Here is a 17386-nt window from a genome sequence, read left to right as displayed (position 1 = left end):
GGGTGCAGGTGGCGCAAAGCACAAGAACAGGCATAAGAATCCTATCAAGCCCCCGGCTCCCCACCTACAGGGGAGTCGCTTCACATGCAGTGAAGCAGGTCTGCAGGTGTCTATCTTTCTCTCCCCCTCTCTGTCTTCCCCTCCTCTCTCCATTTCTCTCTGTCTTATCCAACAACGATGGCATCAATAACAACAATAACTAAAACAATAAAACAAGGACAACAAAAGGAATAAATAAATATTTAAAAAAAATTTTTTTTAAAGAGGGAGAAAGACACCTGCAGACCTACTTCGCCGCTCCTGAAATTTCCCCCTGCAGGTGGGCGGGGGACTCAAACCTGGATCCTTGCTCGGGTCCTTGTGCTTCGTGTACTATGTGCATTGAACCAGGTGCACCACTGACCAGTACCCCCCCTTTTTTTGCATGAATTATTTTCTAAAACATAACTGAAACATGTAAGTATTTTAATATATGTCAAGGAAGGATAAGTAGTAAGTATAGCATGTGTGTATTAAGCATAGAAAAGAATGGGGGAGTCGGGCGGTAGCGCAGCGGGCTAAGCGCAGGTGGCGCAAAGCACAAGGACCGGCAAAAAGATCCCGGTTCGAACCCCGGCTCCCCACCTGCAGGGGAATCGATTCACAGGCGGTGAAGCAGGTCTGCAGGTGTCTATCTTTCTCTCCTCCTCTCTGTCTTCCCCTCCCTCTCTCCATTTCTCTCTGTCCTATCCAACAACAACAACAACAATAATAACTACAACAATAAAACAAGGGCAACAAAAGGGAAAAAAATAAATAAAATAAATTTAAAAAAATTTAAAAAAAAGAAAAGAATGGAAAGACCAGAGGATAACCCTAACATTCATTATACACTAAGTACGCACCAACACAGGAGATGCTAAATATCTAAAAGGCATTAAATATTTAGGACTACTAAATACACATGGGCACTGAATTTATCGATACAAAGAGTCTAATTCAGTCATTTACTGGTGGTACCTATTCTGACCCTGTTGCACAAGAAATAGGAAGGAATAGCATCCATACTGTCAGCAGTCTGACTGGCAGACTTCAACTACCAGCCAGGCATACTTGTCCCTCACAGTCTCACACAATACAGATGTGACTGGCCTGGGTCCCTTGTACTTGTGGGCTCCCTTTCTCTAACTTCAACTCTAGTCCCCATTCCTCCACCAACTGCAGAGGAGGATGATGTGTCAGGGAGACAGATCGATTGATCTTAACCCAGTCTGCAAAAGGCAGCACCTAAAGTAGCAAAATGGCCTCTAAGTCATGATGAACCAAGGTCAAATTGGAACCTCAACTTTTACCCAGTGTATTCATTTAACAGTCAGTTAATATAAAATTTTGATAACTAGGATTATTGCACCTTCTGCACTTGGTTAAGTGCACAAAGACAATCCAGGACGATTAGATATCTAATTATGGAGAAGGGTAGAGGATAAGCCCATGCATAATAGTCAAAGTGCTAATCTTAGATAATCCTCCCCCACAGTCCCCGAAATATTCTGCTTATTCACAGAAAAACAGGGTGGCAGGAGCGGAAGTTTAGGTTTTCCTAATCAGTTTCTTACACTCTTCTCAAATTCTCTCCCTCGAAATTTGGAACTTCACAAATTTGTGCGTCTCTTTGAACAGAGACCATGATAATCATCTGTGTATCGTTCCAGTTGTAGTATGTATGCTGCCAGAGAGCACTGACAATGTTATTGGCCCTTCCTGTAAGGGCTGGGCATGGAAAGAGAAACTACCCTATTGCATAATTCATCAGTAAGTGAAGCCTTGTTTCCATGAAGTGAGAAAAAGTTCCACTAGAGAGAAAAAGCAAGATGGAATTCTGCTAAATACAGAAGTTTATATAACAGGGGCTGGGCAATAGGGTGTGAAGCACAAAGACCAGCAAGGATCCCGGTTCGAGCCCCTGGCGACCAACATGCAGGGGAGGGTCCGCTTTACAGGTGGTGAAGCAAATCTTCAGGTGTCTATCTTTCTCTCCCCCTCTACCTTCCCCTCCTCTCTCAATTTCTCTCTGTTCTATCCAACAACAACAGCAACAACAAGGGTAACAAAATGGAAAAAATGGCCCCCAGGAGCAGCGGATTCATGGTGCAAGCACTGAGCCTCATCAATAGCCCTGGAGGGGGGAAAAAAAAGTTTATGTAACAAAAATACAAGTATGGTTTGTCACTCGCATGTTACCTAAACCAGGTAAATCCATAGAGACAGAACATAAAATAGTGTTGACTCTGGATAGAGAAAGGAAGAATGGGGGCAGTATCATTTAACAGGTCCAGAATTTCAACTTGGAATGAAGAAAAGATTCTGGAGATGGATGGTGGTCACAGTTGTACAACACTGTGAATTTTTTTTTTTTGTTTGTTTTGTTTTGTTTCTTACAGAGCACTGCTCAGCTCTGGCTTATGGTGATGTGGAGGATTGAATCTGGGACTTTGTCAGCCTCCTTTATCATTCTTGGAGCTCTCCTGGTGCCTCTTTTTGCATAACCACTATCCTGTGTTCCACCATCCCATAATGAATAATCTTAATGACACACAGAACTGTACACTTAACAATGCATAAATTAATGGCACGCTTGTGTGAAGTATTTTTTCACAATAAAAGCAAGCAAACAGAACAAGTAGCAAGAATAACACTTTTTGATGAGACACAAATGAGATGTCACAAATAAATGACCTAATTGCACAGAAATGAATAGATTAATGCTGCAAGAGACCTTTAAGATGATCTTTAACTAATACTCCATAACCCCTACTGAAGAACTTGACACATTAAGTATAATGTTTTATGTGATACAACTGAACAGCCTCCCAGTTCAACTTTTCTTCTTCTTATTTTTTAATTTTGAAAGAGACAAAGGGGGACTGTGTGGTGGTGCACTGGATTAAGTGCACATATTACAAAGTTCAAGGACTGTGCAAGGACCTCAGTTTGAATCCCCAGCTCCCTACCTGCAGTGCAGGTCACTTCACAAGTGGTGAAGCAGGTCTGCAAGGTGTCTATCTCCCTCTCTCTATTTTCTATTCCCCTCTCAAGTTTCTCTCTGTCCTGTCCAATGGGGGGGAAAGGGCCACAAGAAGCAGTGGATTTATAGTGCAGGCACTGAGCCCCAGTAATAATCCTGGAGAAAAAAAAAAAGGAGAGAGAGAAGAAAGAAAGATAAAAGAGAGGATAGACTCCTTAATACTGGAAACATCAAATTATCATATACAGGTGAGCAAACATTTGAAGGATTATAAACTTGTAAATTTCTTAATCACTCTCTGGAGATGAGAAGACAGTGGAACACTATCTTTTAAATGATGGGGGAGGGGCTGGGAAGTTAACATAATAGTTATGCCAGGGGAGTCGGGCGGTAGTGCAGCGGATTAAGCGCACATGGCCCCCGACTCCCCATCTGCAGAAACAGATCTGCAGGTGTCTACCTTTCTCTCCCCCTCTCTGTCTTCCCCTCCTCTCCCCATTTCTCTCTGTCCTATCCAACGACAGCAACAACAACAACAATAGCCACAACAATGTTAAAAAAAACAACAAGGGCAACAAAAAAGGTGGGGGGGGATTGGTCTCCAGGAGCAGTGGATTCATGGTGCAGGCACCAAGGCTTGGCAATAACCCTGGAGGCAAAAACAAAAAAGAAGAAAAAACAGTGGTATAATTCCACTTCATTCCCACCACTAAAGTTCTGTGTCCCCCATTCCCGCCATTGGAAACTGCAGTAGTTCTCCTAAGGTCACAGATATGGATTGACTATTATTTCTATCACTATCTAATTTTTGTATATATTTGCCCATTTTTTTCCTATGCTCCTGCCTTCTCTTCCTTTCTAAGTCCCACCTCCACTTACATAATCAGTTTTTTGAGGTTATTTATTATTGAGGTATAACTCTGTCCAGATGACTGATATAAATGGTTTCTACGAAAACATAGTAGTGTTTTTACTGTGTTCTTATCTTACTGATCTCATGTAACCACCATAGTTCACTGCCCTGCAAAGAAAATGGAACAGTTGCAATCAGGCAGTTTTGTGACTGAGTTAGGCCGGTGACACCCAGGGAGCCCCAGTCTTGAAGCTTATAGCTGGCAGAGGTGAAGCCAGACCTAATTTTTTTGGTTCTCAGAATCCCTTTTTCTCAAGTTCTACATGTTCAGCAGGACCTCACTGATCAAGACACATCATTAAATGTATTATCTAAAAGCATTAAAATTAATGTCAAAATATCCTCCTGATGACATCATCATAAGCCCTTTTGAGGGTCTCTCCAGGACCATGCCATCACTAGAAAGTGGCAATGGTAGGGGAAAGCTTCAGGAGTGATGAAGTAGAGCTGCAGGTGTTCCTCTGTCTCTCTCCCTCTTTACCTTCCCTCCCTTCTCAATTACTCTCTGTCTCTATCTAATAAGAAATAAATAAAAATTTTAAAAAATATAGTTGGATAGGGAGCCAGGTAGTAGTGCAGTGGGTTAAGCACATATGTACAAAGTACAAAAGTACATAAGTACAAAGACTGGTGCAAGGATCCCGGTACGAGCCCGCAGCTCCCCACCTGCAAGGGGGTCACTTCACGCATGGACGGTGAAGCAGGTCTGCAGGTATATTTCTTTCCCCCTCTATCTTCCCCTCATCTCTTGATTTCTCTTTGTCCTATCCAACAACAATGACAACAATATAACAACAATGATAAACAACAAGGGCAACAAAAGAGAAAAAAAAAAAAGCCTCCAGAAGCAGTGGATTTGTAGTACAGGCATCGAGTCCCAGTAATAACCTTGGAGACAAAAAAAAAAAAATAAAAAGAAAAAAAGAAAAATAATACATATATATAATTGGATGGATAGGTAGGTAGATATACAGACAGAATAGACTAGAAACAGTAGTCAACCCATAGCTGTGACCTTGGGAGAACCACTGCAGTTTCTTTTTTTTCCTCAGAGGGGCAAACCTCTGGCTTCTGGTGAGAATAGGCTTTGAACCTGAAGCCCTTCTGCCTCAGAAACTATATGCAGAGCCACTACACTAGTTCAGCACTCTGTTCAGCACTTTACCATTGCAGTTTCTAATGGAGGGGACACAGAACTCTGGTGGAGGGAATAGTGTGGAATTATATAGCCCTGTTACCTTGTAAGTTTGAACTCTGTGTGCTTAACCAGGTGAGCCACTGCCCGGCCCCCTTACCTTATACTTTTGTAAACCAATACTAAATCAATAATTTAAAAAATTAAATAAAAAATAGAAAAGAAAGAAAGAAATAAAGACCAACTGTTTGTGTTGTGACTGGATTATTTTGAAATGGAAATGGCTGTTTCCCTTTAGTCCGAGGTTCCCGGGGGGTCATCCTGGCTACCCCGCCACCCTCCTGCTGTTGCAGACATGCTGGGCATGCAGGGTTCTCCCAAAAGTTAGGATTTTCTAGTGTAGAGGAGACTCAAGACCATTCATTGTAAAGGGACCAAGAGTCAGGGAGTGACCCAGTCCATTCTGGGTCTCAAAGTTGATGATGCCTAAGTGCCTGGCCTCTGCCTGGTGCTCCACTGCCTTTCCCCATGCCCTCACCTTCTTCCTCATAAGGAGAAAACATCCACAAATGACGAATGGATTCCCCAGCACACTGAAAATGAGAAGAGTCCCAGTAAGGTGCCAAAGAGTTTTCAAGCTGGAGAGACTCTGGCTGGCTGGTTTGGGACTGTTGCTTAATGTGCCAGCGTTCCAGAGATTCAGTTAGAGTGCCAGGGGCAAGATCTATTTCTGACCACCAGCATACAGGGTGTGTCCTACTTTGAAGCACCTCTAATGAATGGAACCTACATTTACATGAGAAAGTCATTCACTGGTGATGGTTTATTTTGGCTGAGTGATGGTGAAGCCTGTTGTGTGTCAAGTTCTCCTTGTTTGTCTAATAGAATTTGATTTTACAGCTGGTGGGTGTCTGAGTGGCCTTTCAGGTAATTCTATCATAACCAGCCTCCAACCAGCTGTTACTTGAGTATCTACAACTGTGTAGTGGTAAACAGTAGACTTGAAGCCAAGGTCTCTCAACTGCCAGGTAAGCCACGTGATGTTTACTCAGCGAGAGATGATCCAAAGACCAAATAGACAGATACTAACTTAAAAGAGCCAAACTGCATACTGAATAGCAGGGCTATTAGCCATAGTAATTCCTTTGGAAGGGAAGAGAGAACAGTCTACAGGTGCTGGTTCTGCAGGATAGGACCCAGGTGGAGAGGTGTACAAGCACCCCCTCTTAGGGGTGCAGGGAGGGCTGTGCAAAGATAGGGAGTGCAAGGGACCAGGTAGGATCACAGGAGAGTCATATCACCTGCCTGGCTGAGTGGCTGTTTTGTTAAGCTAGTCAACAGGCCGGGTATACTCAGCTGGTAGAGTGCAGGGCTTTGTGCATGAGGCTCCCTATCTCATATAATATTAATAAAATAAATCTTCTAAAAAAAAAAAAATCTCTGGCAAAGTTCCAGTGTTACACTTGAAATGGACTTTGATATGCAGAGTAGTAAATGGCTGAGATTTTCCAGGAGCCCATGAAGTCCAGCCCCTGCGGGCTATACAAAAAAGGGCCATGAAGTAACAGGAACACCCAGGTACTAAGTCCTACATGATTGGCCTGTGAGGTACAGGAGAAACACTTGTCTTTTTTCTAGGTGGGGGTGGGGGGGGTTTGTGAGTGTGTGATTGCTGGCATGACTTGATACAACTATTTCAGTCTGTCTCATGGTGCACATGACCTCAATGCTGTAGTCTTTGAACTAGCAGTTAAAATGCAGCTACTCTCTACTCTCTAATGTGTGCCTTATAATAACAACTGTGACATCTTTGGAAGGACCCTGAAGAAACCTACTGTCAGAGAGGAGTAATGTGTGGAGAGGTACACCCTAGTGTACCATTTGAATTTTGAATTTGGTGTTAATTAAAAAAAAATAAATAGGGTGGGGAAGGTGCAAAAAGACTCTCATTCATGAGGCTCAGAGGTCCCAGACTCAAAGCCACCCCCCATCATTACCTAGAGTTGGGCAGTGCTCTGGTATAAATCAATTAATTAAATAAATATATAGATAAATAATTACAATACACATGTATTCTATTAAATAGGAACACATGCTATGTTTTCTTTCCCTCCCTCCTTCCCTCCCTTCCTCATTCTCTTTCTCTCTCTTTCTTCCTTTCTTTTCAGTTCTGGCTATTGGTGGTGCTAGGGACTGAATTTGGGACTGAATTTGGATGCAAGTTCTCACTCTCTCCTTCTCTCTCTCTCTCTCTTTTTTTTTTTTTTTTTTTTTACCAGAGCACTGATTAGCTCTGGTTTATGGTAGTGCAGGAGATTGAACCTGGGACTTCAGAGTCTCCGGCATCAGTTACTTAGCATAACCATTATGCTATCTACTCCAGTCCCAAATTCTCTGTGTTAATACTGCTTTATTCCAATGTAGAGTTCTACATCCAGCACATCCACCACCAATGTTCTATACCCTCCCACCTCCCAAAGATAGCCACCATAGTTCTTACAAAGTCTTAGAAAGTTTGTTTGCTTCTGTTTTTTGTTCATTGCAAATTCATGTATATCAGTTCTCTACATTCCACATATCATTTATTTCGCTAAACAAAAACACTTCCAGGGGAGTTGGGAGGTAGTGCAGTGGGTTAAGCTTATGTGGGGCAAAGCACAAGGACCAGCATAAGGATCCCTGTTCGAGCCCCCGGCTCCCCACCTGCAGGGGCGTCGCTTCACAGGCGGTGAAGCAGGTCTGCAGGTGTCTATGTCCCCCCCCCCCCGTCTTCCCCTCCTCTCCCCATTTCTCTCTGTCCTATCCAACAATGACATCAATAACAACAATAACTACAACAACAATAAAAAGACAACAAGGGAAACAAAAGGGAAAACAATAAATAAAATTAAGAAAAGACACTTCCAGTTCCATCCATTTTGTCTCAAAGGACATAAAGTCATCTTTTTTGATTGCAGAGTAGTAATGCATGGGGTATATAGCCCATAACTTATTTCTTTTCTTCTTCTTTTTTTAAAAATATTTTTATTATTGGATAGAAACAGAAAAAAATTGAGAGGAGAAGGGGAGATAGTGAGGGAGAGAGACACCTATAGCCCTGCTTCATCTATTATGAAGTTTTTCATAATAGATGAAGGGGCTTGGTCCTTTCACACTTTAATGTGTACACTAAACCAGGTGTGCCACCGCCTGGCACCTATCCCATAACTTCTTTAGCCAGTCATCTGTTGATGGGCATTTAGGCTGCTTCTCTTCTTTGACTATTGTGCATACGGCGCCTAGCTCCTTTTTTCTTTCTTAAAAGACCCCACTTTCTTTTCCTGCCCTCCTTCGCTTCCTCTTTTTGTCACTGCCAGGACTCCACTGTTCCAGGCCGACATTTTTAAACAGACTGGGACAGATGTAAAGAGGGAAAGACACAGAAGTCGGGCGGTAGCAGTGGGTTAAGTGCACGTGGTGCAAAGCGCCAGGACCCACGTAAGGATCCCCATTCGAGCCCCCGGCTCCCCACCTGCAGGGGAGTCGCTTCACAGGCGGTGAAGCAGGTCTGCAGGTGTCTGTCTTTCTCTCCCCCTCTCTGTCTTCCCCTCCTCTCTCCATTTCTCTCTGTCCTAACAAGGACAAAGACATCAATAACTACAACAACAATAAACAACAACACAGGCAACAAAAGAGAAAATAAATATTAAAAAAAAATAAAAGAGGGAAAGAGACCGCATCACTAAAACTTCCTCTAGTGCAGTGGAGGCTGGGGGCAAACCTGGGTTGAGTATGTGACTAAGCAGACACCTTCTAGGTGAGCTACTTGTGTGTGTACAATATTGCTGAGTAGACTGGCCCACTTTTTTCTTTTGCTCTTTTTATCTCCAAAGATTTATTTATTTGAGAGTGTGGGAGAGAGAAGGAGAACCAGAGCATCACTCTGATGTATAGGATGCCATAGATCAAATCTGGGGCTGCATGCTTTAGAGTCTAATGGCTCATCTACTGTGCCACCTCTCAGGCTGTGCTTTCTTTTTTGAGTGAAAGAGTGAGTGAAACAGGGAGAGAAGCAGGGAGAGACAGAGAGAGGGAGTGATATCACTGCACCAAACCACCATCCGTGGTGTTTCCTTGTGGTGCTGGCTTGGGTCTCAAGCCACAAGATGTGTATTCCACATCTAATGTCTTCTGGCATTGTGTCATTTTTCCTGTTTGTATCAAGTGGGCTCCAACGCTTGACGTCTCGTCACCCACCCAATCTGGTCCCCTATGCCTACACTGAACTTCTCTGTTCCAGTCTCTTGGAAACAGAGTTGGAAGTCAGCTGAGGTAAAGAACAAACACCTCATCACAGACCCCTGCAAACGTCAACCCGGCTTTGACCTAGCACGTTATGGTTGGGCCCTCCTCAATCGCTATCGAACAGGCCATGGCCGGTGCGCTGCTATGTTCCACCGCTGGGGAGCCAGAGACGACCCGAACTGCCCCTGCGGCTACAGACAGACTATGACCCACATAGTCAACGACTGCCACCTCTCCAGATTCAAAGGAGGTCTCGAAACTTTACATCAGGCTCAACCTGACGCTGTTGACTGGCTACGGAAGAAGGGCAAACGCTAGAAGAAGAAGTGGGCCTGTAAATCTCTTCACTGGGAAGCATAAGACCCATTACACTCACTCCCTTTAGAAGTTTGATGAAATGAGATTTTCTCCGTAGAAGGGAAATAACATTTCCAGTAAAAAAAAAAAAAAAAGTGTGCTAGTGGAAAACAACCTGGCTTCAAAATGGAAATCTGGGTTCAGTTGCTAAGGTGAAAAAGGAGCCGATGTTCTCCACTTAACCCTGAATCGCTGAGTGATTTACAAGAGCTCCAGGAATCTCCATTGTCTGTGAACAGCTATATGGGAGAGGTGTTTTTTGTTTTGCTTTGTTTTTCCTGAGACAACTAAAAGATTTTATTAGAATTCATAGCCCTTTATAATCCAAAAAATTATTATTCAGTAGTACTTTTTGAAAAGTAATTCCCTTTTGTTGCCCTTGCTTTATTGTTGTAGTTGTTATTGATGTCGTTGTTGTTGATAGGACAGAGAGAAATGGACAGAGGAGGGGAAGACAGAGAGGGGGAGAGAAAGACACCTGCAGACCCGCTTCACCAATTGTGAAGCTACTACTCTGCAGGTGGGGAGCCTGGGGCTCCAACTGGGCTCCTTAGGCCAGTCCTTGCGCTTTGTACCACGTGTGCTTAACCCGCTGCACTACCGCCCGACTCCCTACTCAGCAGTACTTTAAGGAAATCAAAATGCCAGTGGCTGTGGTGGGTGTGGGTGGTTAAGCATTAGAGCACATTGTTTGCATGTGTGAAGCAGAGCTGAGGGACAGAGAGAAAAACCCTGAAAACTTGCCTGTGACTTGGGATCCAGCCTTGTTTGTAAGGTTTCTCTCCTCTGGGATGCTTCAGTCATCCCACCCAGTTGGTTCCTTTTGGTTCACAAGGTAATCTGGGTTGGTGTGGTAGCCAGCCTCGATGATGACCCCCTTGAAACCTTCTCCTTACCCTCTGGTGGTCATGCTCTCTTACGGTCTCTTCTCACACTGAGTAGGGCTAAGCTGTGTGATCAAGAGGATACTGGGATTATAGGTGGCTTCAGAAAAGGCATGGCAGCCTCTGATTTTTAGTTTTGTTCGCTAAATAATTCAGTCTGAGAGAAGAACACTTTGATGTTGTGAAGAGTCAAACCTGCCCCAGTGAAGTCCACTGGTATGCAACAAGACCTTCTGCTAACAACTTGTGGGGGAACCATTTTGTCAGTGGATCCTCCAGATCCAGATCCAGATCCAGACAGTTCTTCAGATGACTGTTGCCTTGGTTGACAACTTAACTAAAACCCTCACAAGATTGGCACAAAGCACAAGGACCGGCATAAGGATCCCCCGGCTCCCCACCTGCAGGGGAGTCGCTTCACAGGTGGTGAAGCAGGTTTGCAGGTGTCTTTCTCTCACCCTCTTTGTCTTCTCCATTTCTCTCTGTCCTGTCTAACAACGACGACATCAATAACATCAACAGTAATAACTGCAACAACAATAGAAAAAAAAAAAACCAAGGATGACAACAAAAGGGAAAATAAATAAATATTAAAAAAAAAAACTCACAAGATGCCGAGTCAGAGCCACAGATCTAAGCTGCTCCTGAATTCCTTACTCACAGAGCTTATGTGGAATTAATAAATGTAAATTATCCTTTTAAAATTTAATTAATTTTCATTGTAAATCATCCTTTTTTAAGGGGAAAGACAGAGGGGGGAGAGAAAGATAGATACCTGCAGACCTGCTTTACCACCTGTGAAGCGACTCCCCTGCAGGTGGAGAGCCAGGGCTCGAACTGGGATCCTTGTGTTGGTCCTTGCGCTTGGCGCCACATGCGCTTAACCCACTGTGTCACTGCCTGACTCCAGTAAATCATCCTCTTAAGTCACTAAGTTTTGTAGTGTTTTTGCCACAATAATAGGTAATAGTAGACTTTATGTTAAATAATAAAAACCCAGCTGTGTCAGTTTTAAGGCTCTAATTTACTTCATTAAGTGATTAACTCATAAAGTGAATAATATTCTATCTAGCAAGAAGAAGGAAACTCTGAAAGAAAGGTCTGGCCAGTGGAATAGAATTGAGAGCCTAGAAATAAGCCCCTATATCTATCTATGTTTATCTAATCTTTGACAAAGGTGCTCAAACTATTAAATGTGGGAAATGGAGAGTCTCTTCAACAAATGGTGTTGGAAAATTGGATTGCAGAAGAATGAAACTGAACCACTACATTTCACCAGACACAAAAGTAAATTCCAAATAGATCAAGGACTTGGATGTTAGACCAGAAACTATCATATACTTCAGGAAGACTATTGACAGCACTCTTTTTTATCTTAATTTTATAGGTATCTTCAATGATACAAATTCAATTTCAAGCAAGACAAAACTGAAATAAACAAACAGGACCACCTCAAATTAAAAAGTTTCTGCACAGTAAAAGAAACCACAACCCAAAGAGACTCCTTACAGAATGGAAGATCTTTACATGCCATACATCAGACAAGAGACTAATAACCAAAATATATAAAGAGCTCACCAAACTCAGCAAAATAACAAGTAACTCCATCCAAAAATGGGGAGAGGATATGTACAGAATATTCACTGCAGAATATATCCAAAAGGCCAACAAACACATGAAAAATGTTCCAAGTCATTGATTGTCAGAGAAATGCAAATAAAGACAATGAGATACCACTTCACTCATGTGAAAATGTCATACATCAGAAAGTATAGCAACAACAAATGATGGAGAGCTTGTGGAGGCAAAGGAACTCTTCTGCTGGTGGGACTATAAATTGATCCAACCCCTATGGAGAGCAGTTTGCAGAACTTTTCAGAAGGCTAGAAGTGGACCTACCCTATGACCCTGCAATTCCTCTCCTAGGGATATATCCTAAGGAACCAAGTACACCCATCCAAAAAGATTTGTGTATACCTATGTTCATAGCACAGTTTGTCATAGCCAAAACCTAGAAGGAACCCATGTGTCCAACAACAGATGAGTGGCTGAGCAAGTTGTGGTCTAGATTCACAATGGGATACTACTCAGGTATTAAAAGTGGTGATTTCGCCATTTTCAGCTCATCTTGGATGGAGCTTGAAGAAATCATGTAAGGTGAGATAAGTCAGAAAGAGAAGGATGAATAGGGGATGATCTCACTCATAGACAGAAGGTGAAAAATAAGAGCAGAAGGGAAAACACAAAGCAGAACTTGGACTGGGTTTTGTGAACTAGACCAAAGTAAATGACTCTGGGGCAGGGTGATGGGGGAGTGTTCAGGTTCTGGAATATGATGTTGGAGGAGGACCTAGGTAGGGGATTAGAGTGTTATGTAGAATGCTGAGGAAAAAAAAAATTTTTTTAGATTTTTTACCTTTACTGGGAGATTAATGTTTTACATTTGACAGTGAATACAATAGTTTGTACATGTATAACATTTCTCAGGAAAATAGAAATTTTACACATGTACCAACTACTATATTTTACTGTAGACTATAAACCATTATCCCCCCATAAAGAAAAAACAGAAAAGAAGAAATCTCTGAAAAGTTGTACAAAATATAGACTTTTAGAGACAAAATATCACTGCTTACTATTTTCTGAGTTATGGGTTTTTTAATGTCTAAGTTCAGTAAGGACAGGCACCACAGTTCATGTAGCATCACTAACTTCCAAAACAATACCTGGAACAATTAGCTCAATTACTGTATTTGGAAATAAGACATGAGTATCAAATGAGACTCTGTCCTGTGTGTGACATGCAGTGGGAAGAAGGAAGAAGGAGCAGGGTGTCCACACAGAGGAAACAAGTCTGCCTGAAGCTTATAGGGAATGAGATGCAGGACAAAGTACAGAGAACAAACAGAGCTGCTGGAAGCTGGAAAGGCCTGCCCTAGAAAAGCATGCCTCTGACATGAGCCAAGGTTAATGGGGTTTCCAGGGAGCCTCCAAGGTGAACCGGGCTGGCTGCTTATCTCAGAGAGTCACCCCAGGCAGTGATGGAATCAGGGGACTGAAAGCACAGCAACATAACCCCCACTGCTACCTGTGCCTCTTCTTCAATTGCTACAGAAGAAGAGATGTGCAGATGTAGATAGCCCTTGGAGCACCAGCAGGAAAGCAAACTTCATGACAGGAAACCTGTCCTGCAGTATGTTGACACTCTGTTATCCTGCGATGGAAGCTGCTCTCCCGTTTTATGTACCAGGAGTCCTTCATATCAGCCTGGGACATTTCAGGTGCCACTTACATGCCTGGAGGTACTGAATGCTGAGTGAGCCTTCTTTTGCTTTGTTTTAAAATCATAGGTGTTTATTTTAACTAATGAAGATGACACATTAAAAAAATTACAGAGTGGACAGGGTAGGTGGATGGAGTGATGGAGCACAGGCATCGCATGCATGAAGCCCTGGGTTTGATCTTTAGTACTATATAGGTGGAGCTGTGTGTGTTGCTTGTCTCACAATAAAAACATAAAAATAAAAATTTATATAAAGTTAGAAAAGTGGGGCCAGGTGGTGGCGCAACTGGTTAAGCACACACATTACAGTGTGCAAGGATCCAGGTTCAAGCCCCTGGTGCCCACCTGCAGGGGGAAAGCCTCACAAGTGGTGAAGCAGGGCTGCAGGTGTCTCTCTCCCTCTCTATCTCCCCCTCCCCTCCACTCTCAATTTCTCTCTGTCTCTATCCAATAATACATAAGTAAATAAAACAAAAAAATTTAAAAAATAGTTAGAAAAGTTACTTTCCTCTCCAGTAGTGTCATCTATTAGTTTAACATATAATCATACATTAATTTATTTTATATTATGTGTTTAGTGTTCTTCTCTCCCCTTCTCTCTTGCTGTCTTCTTTATTTCTTTCAAAGAAGTAATACATTCATATGTTCCAAGTTACAAAACGGTGTGTAAAGAGCCCTTTATATACCTATTGTTCACCTCTCTTTGAGGTTACTTCAGAGATAGTTGCTGTAAACAGATTCCTGGGTCCTTCCAGAAATATTCTCTGCCCATCTAGGTTTTCTTTTATATATAGATGAATAGGTAGGGCCAGGCAGTGGCACACCTGGTTAAGTGCACACATTACAGTGCACAAGGATGCAGGTTCAAGCCTCAGGTCCCCCACCTGCAGGAGGAAAGCTTCAAAAGTGGCGAAGTAGGGCTGCAGGTTTTTCTCTGTCTCTTTCGCTCTCTACTTCCTCTTCCCCTCTCAATTTTTCTCTTTATCCAATAATAAATAAAATGTAATAAAAAGGATATAGATGAGTAGGAATAGACCTATTCAGAGTGTATATATAGAGGTCCTCCTCTAAGGGAGGCAGAGCAAGGGGCTCTGCTTTTCTTTTTGCTGGTAAAAAATATATATATGAGCCAGTGGGAGGGAAGCAATATCCTCTTGGGGCACTGACAGTTCTCCTAACATGGAAAGCAACCATGGAGAGTGTGGGCTGCCAGGTGTCAGGAGCATTTCATTAAGGACAGAGCTAGTCTAGCTTTCAGCAGGGCTGGGTAAAGGCCTGCTGTAGACATGGCAAAGGAAATGTTGGCTGTCTTGCAGATGAAGAATTATGTTTCAACTTGGCAGATAAAGGTCTCCTCCAAAGAGGATGGTGTTGTATGGGGTGCCAGCTTGGGAGAAGAGGAGTGTTTGGTGAGAGCTGCCCAGGGAGCATTTTCACAGAAGGTCGTCATATCACACCATAGTTTAGCTGTGTGGATCCAAAGGTAAAGAGGCAACAAAACAAGAGAGCTAGAGGGTTCTCAGATTGCAGGCCAGGAGCTTGCACTTCAGGTGGGGCCTAGATTGGGAGTTATGGGGGAAAGAGGAAGGCCCAAAGGTGGAGCATTTATGTGAAGTAGGGGAGAGTGAGCCCCACACAAAAGAGCCCACTGAACCTAATTCAGTTCCATCTTCAACAAAGTGGCAAAGACAGAAGGGAATGGGTCTAAATCAGGTTCCTAGGCTTATCCCTGGGTACACTATTTCTTACCATTATGAACCTGAGAAAATTAAACTATTGATACCTCAGTTTCTTAACAAGGTTAATACACAGTGATGTTAATAATGCCCTCTCACTGGGGTGTTGTGTAACCAACTGCGCTAATCCATAATGAGGACGTAGAACAATGCTTGGCACTTAGCAAACTCATTGCATTTCACCCATCACTATGTCTAGTAAAGGCTTGTGCTGATGTATCTGGTGATGGATCTGGAAAAGCAGCTACACAGATGGATTTCATGTAGTGGTAAGTGGAGGGAGAAGGGTATGAACAATAACAGCACAGCAAAAACATACCAGATGATTAAAGAAAAAAGGGTTTAGGGTAGGACTGTTTCAGAGACAGAAGTGGTTGCAGGTCTACAAGGTTAAAATCTGGATGATGTAAGGGAACGTCTTAGGGAAATTAAGTGGACAAAATTTAATTTCAGTTAAAAAAGCAATAATTTTGTATGTCCATTTAAAACTCAGATTATTTTGCTGTGAAGATTGGCTAGGTTGTAGAGAAGGAACACAAGATCTTTAAGAAAGGGGAGACTTGGGATCTAGTGGTACTGTGCCCTTTTCAATAGGAGCCAGGGGCAGTTCCTAGGCAACCTGTAATAGTGAACATTCTCTGATGTAACCCAAGGATAAGGCCTCCCAAGAACTCACCCAACCCAGGATTCCTGCCTACAAACAAATCCACTATGATGATCCTTTTCCTTGAACCCCAGCCAAAAAGAGGTTAGATGTATAAAACACTGGAGGTGGGAGAGAACCAATCACCTCTTTCTTCCACCATCTATTTTTAAGAAAGTTCAGGTATCTTGTTACTCCAGGGGTGTGCCTAGAGTTGCTTCAGTATTGAAGGACAAAGAAGTAATGAAACAAAGTGAAATGTGCTTAGAGGAAAGGAAGCTTGTTAAGGCCTGATTACCTGGGAGAAGTTTGGGCAGGTAGAGTGATTAATTCAGACTCAAACCGTCTCATTAACAAACAGTGCCCCAGAGGGTGGCATCCTGCCCAACTGGATTATAAGATCCTGATTCATTAAGGTCTCAGGATACTGCATAAAGTGATAGCCTCATAGAAATAGGCAGCGGGAAGCTTACAAACCCTCAAATAAATAGGACCCTAGTCGGGTTTCTGGGCCAGGGAGATGAGCTGGTTGTAAAACCACCGGTGATCCTGATGAAAGGCCTGCCCACTGCTAAGAAAAATCTTAATGAGTCCTACATTTGGCTGAGAGATATGGCTGCCTGGCCAAGAGCCATGAACCTGTATCTTATTTGCTTGTCATCCTTCATCCTTGTCAGTCATTTTGCTTTTTTTTTTTTTTTTTTTAAGAAGAAAAAAATCTAAACTCAGAAACAACAGAATTCTGAGCCGATTTTTTTCTTTCTTCCCGGAGCGAACACCTTAATGTTAAAGAATTGGACTAATAATTCAGGACTGGGTCTACCCTGTACCAAGAAAACCCCATTCTACCCCAAGGGGTCCGCACTGCGGGGCGAAGAGAAACAACCCAGCCCCAAACTCAAAGCTTCCATCACCAGCCAATCACGGGCCGGGGCTCCTTCAGAAAACCAGAAATACCTACGAAAGGTGAGTGGCACTAAGGCCAGCCTATCGGTGCTGAGTCTAGCGAAGGGGTAGGGTCCGGGTGAGCCAGTAGTATCGAAGTTGTTGTTGTTGGGCGGGAGGAAGACGCCAGCGAGCGTGCGTGAGGTCGCTCTCCGGAAGGGGTGGCAGGAAGCTGGCGCAGCCAATCATTGTGGCGGGCCGG

The 17386-nt window shown here is 43.0% G+C and overlaps 1 non-coding gene across 1 annotated transcript; it reads right to left on the bottom strand.

Moving 5' to 3' along the window:
• Positions 1-1617: 1617 nt before the first annotated feature.
• LOC132535038 (U6 spliceosomal RNA) lies at positions 1618-1719 on the bottom strand. The gene has a single exon (XR_009546824.1). It is a non-coding gene; the product is annotated as a U6 spliceosomal RNA (small nuclear RNA).
• Between the last annotated feature and the right edge of the window lie 15667 nt (positions 1720-17386).

Source organism: Erinaceus europaeus, chromosome 20, assembly GCF_950295315.1.
Source record: "Erinaceus europaeus chromosome 20, mEriEur2.1, whole genome shotgun sequence".
Taxonomy (NCBI): Eukaryota; Metazoa; Chordata; class Mammalia; order Eulipotyphla; family Erinaceidae; genus Erinaceus; species Erinaceus europaeus.
This window is presented reverse-complemented; position numbering and strand designations above follow the sequence as displayed.